The 9,751-nt window shown below is 49.2% G+C and overlaps 1 long non-coding RNA gene across 1 annotated transcript; it reads left to right on the forward strand.

Moving 5' to 3' along the window:
- Positions 1–4,040: 4,040 nt before the first annotated feature.
- Positions 4,041–9,178, forward strand: LOC106031521 (uncharacterized). The gene is made up of 5 exons (XR_001204335.3): positions 4,041–4,409; positions 6,912–6,960; positions 7,360–7,479; positions 7,964–8,221; positions 8,970–9,178. It is a non-coding gene; the product is annotated as an uncharacterized lncRNA (long non-coding RNA).
- The last annotated feature ends 573 nt before the right edge of the window (positions 9,179–9,751 follow it).

A 9,751-nucleotide genomic window follows, 5' to 3' on the forward strand; every position in this document is an offset into this window, starting at 1 on the left:
AATTTTATTTATTATAGTAATAAACTATTTTATACATTATAATCGCCTTGGTGTGCTTTTCTGTGTGTAGAATACATGTATATAAGAGCAATGAGGGGATTTTGATTTACACTCTAGAGCTTCTGGCTCACCGTTTTGTTCCTGTTGCTCTGTGTGTGGAGTGCTATCAGCAGAGAAGTTCGGTGTTACCGTTTTAGCTGTAAATGGTTCAGGTTGTTTCCTCAGACTTCGGCCTGCTGCATATCAGCACAGCCAGGATTTACGCTTGCAGGGCCGCTGGAAGCTGGAGGCAGGTTTTCTGTGGAGCGACCATCCTAGCACCCTGCATTGTGGATTCCAGCCTGGGCCAGGAGAGGCAAATCCATACCGAGATCACTGCTCCTGCAGCCAGCAGCCGGTCTGGGGGTGTGTACAGGATTTTACTCTTCAGGATGTCAGCCTAGACCCCGTGAGCTTCACACCTGTTTGTGTTTCATTCTCCGCAGCATGATCTTAGCCCATTGCCTCCTCACCCTTGTGGGTCTGGTGAGCGCTGCTGTCACCTGTACAGCAATACTTCATGGGATTGTGAACCTAATCTTCAAAAGAACAGCAATAAAGCATAAGCTTGCAGCCTACAGGGCTGAGGCTAAACTGTACCAGCTACAGCCAAGGAGCACAAGAAGCTATTTTTACCATCGTTTCTGCGTCCACAGCAGTGTGTCCTGTGACTGGCTCTTTAGCTGCTACTATTTCACTGACCGGCACGACCAGTCTCAGCTTTATTTTGTCTGATGTTATATACTGTGCTCCCTGTACTTAGAACAGAGGAGAGTAACAGAGTGAAGGCATGTACTTTGTTATTTCATTCTGAGGTCTCTGAAGGCTGCTGTTCCCATTTTCTGATCTCTCTGTTTTTCACTTTGCTCAGGCTCCTTGTGTGCTCAGCAGCCTCGCCAGTGGTGTCGCAAGCTCGACTTAATGCAGGGACAGATAGCATTGCCTGGACAATGTTCCCCATGCCTGCTGCCCTCCCCTTGCCAGCCCCACAGCCCCATGATCATCTTGGTGGCCCTACAGTGGACCCTCCAGTACATCTCTTGTACTGGGGGAGAGAACTGGATGCAGTGCTCCAGGTGCAGCCTCACCAACACCGAGTAGAGGGGAAGGACCATCTCTCTTGACCTGCTGGCGATACTCTGCCTAGCACAGCCAAGGATGCCATCAGCCTGCTTAGTGACAAGGGCACATTGCTGGCTTGTGTTCCCCTCTGCGTCCACCAGGATCTCCAGGTCCTCTTCTGCCAAGCTGCTTTCCAGCTGGGTGGCCCCCAGCCTGTCCTGGGGCCTGCGGTTGTTCCTCCCCAGGTGCAGGACCCTGCCTTTCTTGTTGAACTTCATGAGATTTCTGTCAGCCACCTCTGGCAGGAGGGAGACTGCGCAAGGGGAAACATGTCCGGGCCTCAGTGTGCACACCACGGAGTCTGACTTCCCTCAGCAGTAAAAGCAGGGCCTGCTCTTTCTGTTTTATCACAAGCTCACGTGCAAAGGGCAGTACCTCCAAGACACCTGACGGTGGGTGGCCGGAGGAGAGCTCTGGTCTGGAGCTTGTGCCAGACCGAGCGACCTCCTCCAGCACCTCCCTCACAACCTATCCCGGCCGGGCACCCCTCGCCCACTTGCTGCGGCTGCTGGGGAGGCAGCGTTATCTTGTTTGGCCACTGTGAATTTTGCATTTTGCAGCTGCTGCTGCGCCCCAGCTCGCCTGCTGTGCCACCGAGGCAGGGCTGGCCGGCCAGGCTGCCCGTCCCGCTGGGCAATGCCGAGGGGCGCGGGGTGGCCATGGCGTTCATGGCTGCCCGCCGTGGGAGGGGGTTAAAGGCGGCAGGCACAGGGCGTAGGGAAAATAACAGCAAACAAATATTGTTCACCTGCATTTCCGCTCCCTTCATTATAATTCAGCACGGCCTCTGCGATGGGATGAAGAGGCTGGGGGAAATAACCTGTCCTATTCCTCAGTGATGGGAAGAGTAAAAACCAGTGAGAGAGCCAGAGAAGGCATTAAACAAACTCTGAATATAGTTGTCAGCAGCAAATATGAGGACGGTTATGCATAGGTATAGCTGCAAAACACACAGTCTCAGGGCTGTCTTCTTTTTAATCCTCTTTCCTTTTCCATTCCTGTTCCCCCTTGCTAATCAAGGTCAAATTCAAGCCCTCCTACAGCACAGACACATTCAATTTAAGTGCCTCCACCCCACCCCCCCACCCCCACCCCCTGCCCCACAGCACAGGTGTAGGTTTAAAAACAAGTTTAACTGCAGCATCTTTGTCCATGAGGGCAACTTGTCAGATTTTCACCCTAGAAATCCCACCTGGTACAGATGGAGGAAGGGAGTGCAGGAACAACCACAGAGAGCTTGCTTGTGAGGTGACACACTTCTCTCGTTTGTCACAGTTTCTTCTCTTCTCTCTCTCTCTCTCTTTTCTTTTTTTTCTTTTTCTTAGCTTTAGTCACTTTTACAGTTTTCCTTAAAATGATCAGAGTTGAACACGTCTGTCCCAGTGGATGAGGAATGAAGTGAAGGCACATCTTTGCTGTTAATGCCTCCCTGGGGGGGGCGTGTTGCCCCTGTGAATGTCTGTGCATTTGTAGATGTGGCTCTGAAGGGGATGCAGGTATTGGTACAGGTATTTGCTTCCACATCCCCTCCTCATAGCTGAAATACACAACTCGGGGAGAAGGAAACTCTGCTGGCCGATCTACATCAAGTGTGGCCTTTCCATAAACAGAAGACTAAGGCCTCTTCTTCAGCAGGGGTCACCATTTGGAGAGAAATGCTCAGCAGCAGTAGCACACTGAGTGCGGTATTAAACCTGGGAGCTATTGTGGGCTCAGCAGCTGGGCAAGAATTGGTTCTCTGCAAGCGGTGGCTTACAATGAAGGAAAGCACAGATCGCTTTCAAACCTCTCCAGTATCTTTAGTGTGTGTGTGAGTTTTACTTTCACAGTTAAGCAGAAGGTATTTTGGAACTAATGATAACAGGAAAGTTTATTGAGAATTGTCAGCTGTGGCAGGGGGATAAGAAAGAGAGTTAAGATAATCTGTATGTAGCCCCAAGCCAAAAATAAATTATTTGTTTTGTTTTTCCTTCAGCATGGTATTATTGCACATGCATCCGTATTGAACCTGGCTATTGGAGGCACGGAGACAGAAATGGAAACTGAAACAGCTCAGCTGAAAGCTAAATTGAAAAAAGCACCCATTAGGCAACTGTGCAGAAACTGCACATGAACTACTGCATGACATTACAGTTCAGGCACCAAGAATTGTAAATGGAGCTGTAAAATTGGGGTGGTCATGTCTCATTCGTGAGCAGCAAATAATACACCTGTAGTCAGGCGTTCAGAGTAGCTGCAGGCTGGTTGCTCTGACTTTAGTGCAGGTGACCAGATGTCAGAAGAGTGTAAGGTCATAGCAGTAAATGGAAGAAGGATATCACGTAGCAAAAGCATGGATCCTAAATGCATGTTTATAGCTGTCAGTGCTCTGAACATGAGGCCTGTAATAGATTATTGCTTGCTGTGCCAGATGTAGAGGTTAGGCACACCCCTGGATCTCTAACAATATGCATGGGTGGCATCAGCTTTCATCCCCTTGTTGGTAAACCCTGTGCACCTTTCATTTTTTGGATAACAAGAATTTTAAAAACTGCTCCACTATGTTGGTTAACCTATGGGATGACAGTGTCTTTGGCAAACTGAAGGGAGATGTCAGATGCTAAAGGGCCAGCAAGGGGCAGGCAGTGAACACCTTGAATTATTTTCAGCACTAAGATGTCTCCAAGTGAAAGCAGAAAGCTTCTCACGAGCTGGCAGGTGAGGTCTGGAGCCCCCCCAAGCTTCAGGTAGCCTGGGAGATGCTCCATCTGCATGAGTACAGGGGTTCTTCAGGACATCCAATGCCAGTCTTGTGCTTACCCTGTGCCACATCCCTCCCCTGCGGCACCTTGGCCCCATCTCACCTTAGGCTTGGCTGCCTCTGGAGCAGGAGGAGCCCTTGGTAAGACCTGCCAAGAGGGGAATGATGGCGGTGCTCCCCGACACAATGTCCTTACCTCTGCATGTCCAGTGAGAGACTGTGGGACCACGGACACTTGTGAAGTGAGGGCAACTAACAGGTAGGTAGGGACAGGGATCATGGCACACTTTGCTTGCAGCCTCTGATGAGTAAGACGTTACTGAGAGGGGAGTCCCGGTGGAATTATGTGAGTGCTGTGAAATCTCACTGACGCTTTCCCCAAAAAAGCTTAATAATGAGTGGGATTGTGAGACTTGCTTGTTTGCTGCCACCATGGCGATGAGCAGTCGCATTTTCATGGCTGTGGTAGTAGTGGTGACTGCCATCTGTGGGTGAGTGGAAAGAAAAGGTACAGTATTGTATTTTGGATGACTTTCATACTTTTAAAATCCGTATAACAAGTCAGTGTTCATATTTAACCTGCAATTTTTCTTGATGTTATTGGCATAACCACTCAAGGTAAGCAGGACTTAATACAGAAAATCCTTTGTAGGTCTCAGTTTTCACAAACATTTGACAAGATTTGGTCAGATTGAGGAACTCTGAGAATAAATAACCTGAGCAAAAGCTGCTAAAGTCTGGCCAGAAACACCAATGGTGGCATACCAAGTGTGGGTCAGGAGACATCTCAATTAACAAGTTCTGAGGTCAGGACCCAGAGCTTGCTTGCTCACATGTCCTTGGTGACCTTCTGGGCTACCACTGGGACGTTGCTATCTGGAGCACTGGGGGCTCCAGCATGTTTGGGGCTTGAAGGAGTTAAAAACAGTTTCCCGAAACAATTGCTTTTGCTGCCAGGCTGGAAGGAGGTGCAGTCAGAGGCCCTTGTGCTGAAGGGTCCTACGGTCTCCAAGTCACAGACTCACAGAATCATAGAACATCCTCAATTGGAAGGGACCCACAAGGATCATCAAGTCCAACTCCTGGGTCTCCAAAGCACCAACCAAAAAATCGGACCCTGTGTCTGACAGTGTTGTCCAAATGCTTCTTGAGCTCCAGCAGGCTCAGTCCTATAACCACTTCCCTGAGGAGCCTGTCCCAGTGCCCGAGCACCCTCTGGGTGCAGACCCTTCCCCTAACACCCAGCCTGACCCTCCCCTGTCCCAGCTCCATGCCGTTCCCTCGGGTCCTGTCGCTGTCCCCAGAGAGCAGAGCTCAGCGCCTGCCCCTCTGCTCCCCTCGTGAGGGAGCTGCAGGCCGCCATGAGGCCTCCCCTCGGCCTGCTCTGCTCTGGGCTGAATGAACCAAGGGACCTCAGCCGCTCCTCATGCGTCTTCCCCTCTAGGCCCTTCACCAACTTTGTAGCCATCCTATACACTCTAATAGTTTTATGTTCTTTAGTGTTGACAGTGTAGTAGTGTAGATGCTCTCTGATAGTTTTATTTCCTTATGTTGTGGTGCCCAGAACTGCACACAGCACTCGAGGTGAGGCCACCCAGCGCAGAGCAGAGCAGGACAATCCCGTCCCTTGGCTGGCTGGCAGTGCTGTGCCTGACGCACCCCAGGATACGGTTGGCCCTCCTGGCTACCAGGGCACGCTGCTGGCTCATCTTCAACTTGCCATCGGCCCAAACCCCCAGATCCCTTTCTGCAGGGCTGATCTCCAGCATCTCGTCTCCTGGTCTGTACATACAGCCAGGGTTGCCCCTTCCCAGGTGCAGAATCCAGCACTTGCTCTTGTTAATCTTTGTAATGCTGGTGATGGCCCAGCTGTCTGATTTGTCAAGATCTCTCTGCAAGGCCTCCCCACCCTTGACAGAGTCAACAGCTTCTTCCTCTTCAGTAACATCTGCAAACTTACTTGAAACACCTTCTAGTCCTACATCCAAGTCACTTGTGAACACATTGAAGAGAACTGGCCCTAAAATGCAGCCCAGTGGAACCCCACGAGTGACAGGCTGCCAGCCTGAAGTAACCCCATTTACTACAACCCTTTGAGCCCAACCCACAGGGGGTTTTCTCCATGTTTCTTTCTCCTGTGTTTTGTCATGTCATAGTGTGATTCACGGTGGGCCTGCGGTAAAGCAGAGCCCCAGTGGGGCTGGACTATGATGCTGCCACACGGTGTTTTAGTGTGGGACCCACAGCAAGGCCACATGCAGGCAGGGTACTGAGGGAAGGCTTTTACCTGCCCAGCCCCAGCTGCAGGGTAGATAGATGCATGGCTCACCTGCCCCAGGCAGACGTGAGCCAGGGTAGCAGCGAGGCTGTGCCAGCCTCTGTGTTTGCAGCAAGAACTGACCCTGACCGAAGGGGCGGCCTTGGGGCAGGATGCCAGGCTGGGGGGAAGGCGGCTGAAGGATTGCTGAAGTAGCCTTAAGGAGAGATGTGACCAGATGAACATTGTTAGTCTGTAATTTCAGCACAAACCACCACCTCAGCACAAATACTACTGCCATAAGAACAAAGAAACCCATAACTATAAATTAGCAATAATACCACTGAAAAAACTGTCTCGTAAATGTGTACTTTTATCTCTGTGCAATTTGGATTACTATAAGGTAATACTCCCACATTACCTGTGCATTTAAAACAAACTTAACTCTTCCAGCAGCAGTCTAAAAAAAATCAGCTGAAGTTTCTTCTTTCCATAGGATTTTTCCTTTTAAATTCCTTCACCAATGGTGTGGATGTTTCTGGGCTTCAAATATCATTTCCAGTTGTTCTATTTTTGCCATCTAATTTGGAAACTCCAATGCACTAGTGCAGGGATATCAGTTCTGTGGTCCATAAAAATTAATTAATTTTGTCAAGAAATATCTAGAGGGAGTGCTGGTGCAATTTAAACTTCACAGGTTATAACCAAAGTCATGTCTCTGTTTTATTTCTTCAGTAAACTTTAATTTTTCAGTGCTTGCGTGATGCACCTGTCAGCAGTGATTCACTTCAGCTACTCAACCGTATGTAAAGCTTTTCCTAAATCCCTGTAGATAGTGATGTATTTTTGTTACCTGTATTCTGAATGTTGCTCGTGAATTCATATGCCACAGGTACCCCATTTTTGTCTGACCCATTTCTGACAGGATCTGGTACACCAGTGCCTTAGCTTATTTACACTCAGACCCAACTGGCCCCAAATGTGATGAAAAGCGGTGCAGCCCAATTTGTGGTCAAAATTTGCCTGTTAAAATGTTCATGTTAGCTTTATTTGCTCTCATCCAGAGCTTTGTGACTCCCAGCATATGGAATGAAAAGGTTTTCCTAGTATCTGTGTGTTGGATTCCCTTACCTAATGCTGCCATGCAGTTCCCACCCTGCCATTTTCTCTGTTGGCAAGAGCCTGTTTCTTCTTGGAGCAGCAGTTTCCAAGGCCAGTGATGCTGACAGGAGGCTGGAGGGCTGTGGCAACTTCCCTGAATGGAGAGGCTCAGAAGCTGCTTGGAAGTTGGACCTTGAGACTGTTCTCCTAAAACATATGGGTCAGGTTCATTAGGCTTTTTCTTTTCCTCTCCCTCTCCTCCTGGGCACTGGAGGCACCCCTGGAATCTGCTCATGCTTGGAGCTGACAAGGCTCATGCACAGGCCTGGGACGCCTGAGCCTGCAGTTCCACCTGCAGTAAGCTCAGGTGCAGGTGACTCGCACCACCATGGCTGGGACACAGCTCGGTGTTAGCTGTTCTCAGCAGGCCTTTAGCTTGACATTATCTCCTTTGCTGAAAGTGGAAAACTCGAGCAGAGCAGTTGGCTTCATCTCTGCTTCCTTTTACAAGTAACTAGCCAAGACACTGCTCCACAGGCAGCTACTGGTGAAACTGCTGAAATGGGTGCAGGGGCACACAGTGCCCTGGGCACCCCAGCCTGAGGGGGCTCGGCAGAGAGGGGCACCAGGGAGGGGCAGTCTCAGAGGTCTCTTAATGCAAGCAAAACTCTGTTGTAATGCAGCTCTTCCCTCATTCCTCACAGGTGTTACAGATGCAGAGTTCTTCAGAGGCTTTGTGGCAAGCAATATGTCAGCTGTCCCTGCTGCATTAAAATATATGACTTGACTAACAAGCGGCTGTGCGTGGAGAGAGTTATTTTGCAAAGCAATAACAGGGAGAGCTACCAGGGGGGTGTTTGACTATAAAGCACAGGCAGGAGAAGCTGTGACACACCATGCATAGCAATCCCCTCGCTCTTCACAGCTCCTTGAGGCAAATCACGCCAGCATGCCTGGGGAAGGTAAGCCTCCCGTTAGCAAGTGTGGGCTGCAACCGGCTCAAGGGGCAGCAGTGATGCAGGAAATGAAGCGGGTGTGCAAGAGAAAGGAGAGGCACTGTGCGACTGCTATGACTAATAACAAAATTGCCGCAGGTTTTCATAGTTAAGCTGTTTTTCTTATGACCTGTGGTAAGCTGGTTATTCCGACTAATCTGCTTTTAGCTCTGAGATGTGAAAAAGATATGTGAGCAAAGCCTTGCTTGCCCTCTAATCAATGCAGAATTAAAGAAAGAGCCACTTAGCGTAATCCTGCCATCCCCAGTAATAATTATGGCTGTGAGCACTTTGTTAACCAAGTAGGGGTTAGGGGATGAACGCATACGTGCATGCGTGACTTGATTGCTACAGCTTTGTGGTAGCTGCTAAAGCCATATATGTGATGCTTGCTAGTTGCTTAGCCGTGCTTTTCACAATCACTTTTGACCTGTTTTCGTCAGCAGGCACCACGCGCCTGCCCAGCTGTTTCACAGCCACCACCTTTGTGCTTTTGGTCACAGCAGTCTCTGACTTCCAGGGCTACCAGCAGCACTGCCCCTGCCTCCCCCAGCCTACAATCGCCTCCCCTTTGGTTTGAAATGGCCAATGTCCGACTTTGGAAAGTTCTTTGTCAACTGTTTCCTAGGGCCTGTAATTAGCTTTTCCTTAGTGTCTGGAAGTCACCTTCTCCTCCTCCCCATACCTTTTATTTATTTATTTTTTCCTTTGGCAGCTGGGGTCATTACTTCTGTCTCTTCCAAGCCTCTGCAGACTCCCACCTCCCTAGGACCATCACAGAGGACACGGAGGACAGCACTTCTGGATACCACCTAATTTCAATTCCAGCAGGCACCATGTGATAATGAAAATGTGCAGGTCGTGCTGAGGAACGGGCCTCCAAGCTGAAGGTATAGCTGACTACACACATTTAGAGTGCTTCAGGCACAGCCTGTGCTCTGAACAGAGCTGTCTGGGTGACCAAGTGTGCCTTATGCCTGGCCTACTGGTGCTCAGTAAGCAGGATGGATCAGAAACCTTGAGAGTGGGCTTGTTTGTGAAAATACTTCAAAGTAGCAGAAAAGGAACCCCTGGAAAGACTGAGAGCGAAGAAATTTATTTACTTCCTTGATGATAAATATTTAAGAAATAGTATCTATTTCTTAAATTGTGCTAGCAATCTTCATGCTTTTGACTATGGACCAGATTAGCAACGTTAGAAAGGGAAGCATCATTTTACTTTCATCCTTTTACTTCCATCCTGCTCGTGTTGACCACTCACAGAAGCTTCACACACTGAAATGTCACCATAGCTAATATACCCATGGTGTATTTGCTTTTTAAACTCACCCCATCAGGAAATGCACGTTCCATATGTGCACAAGGGGGACAAACACAACCAGTCTGTACTGCGCCCATCCTGCAGGCTTCCAGCGCATTGGAGCGTTTCTAAATGGCAGGGAAGCACTTACTTTTCTTACGCCAAACTGTAGGTTTCTAAGACACAGTTCTCAAACC

This window comes from Anser cygnoides, chromosome 3 (genome assembly GCF_040182565.1).
Source record: "Anser cygnoides isolate HZ-2024a breed goose chromosome 3, Taihu_goose_T2T_genome, whole genome shotgun sequence".
Taxonomy (NCBI): Eukaryota; Metazoa; Chordata; class Aves; order Anseriformes; family Anatidae; genus Anser; species Anser cygnoides.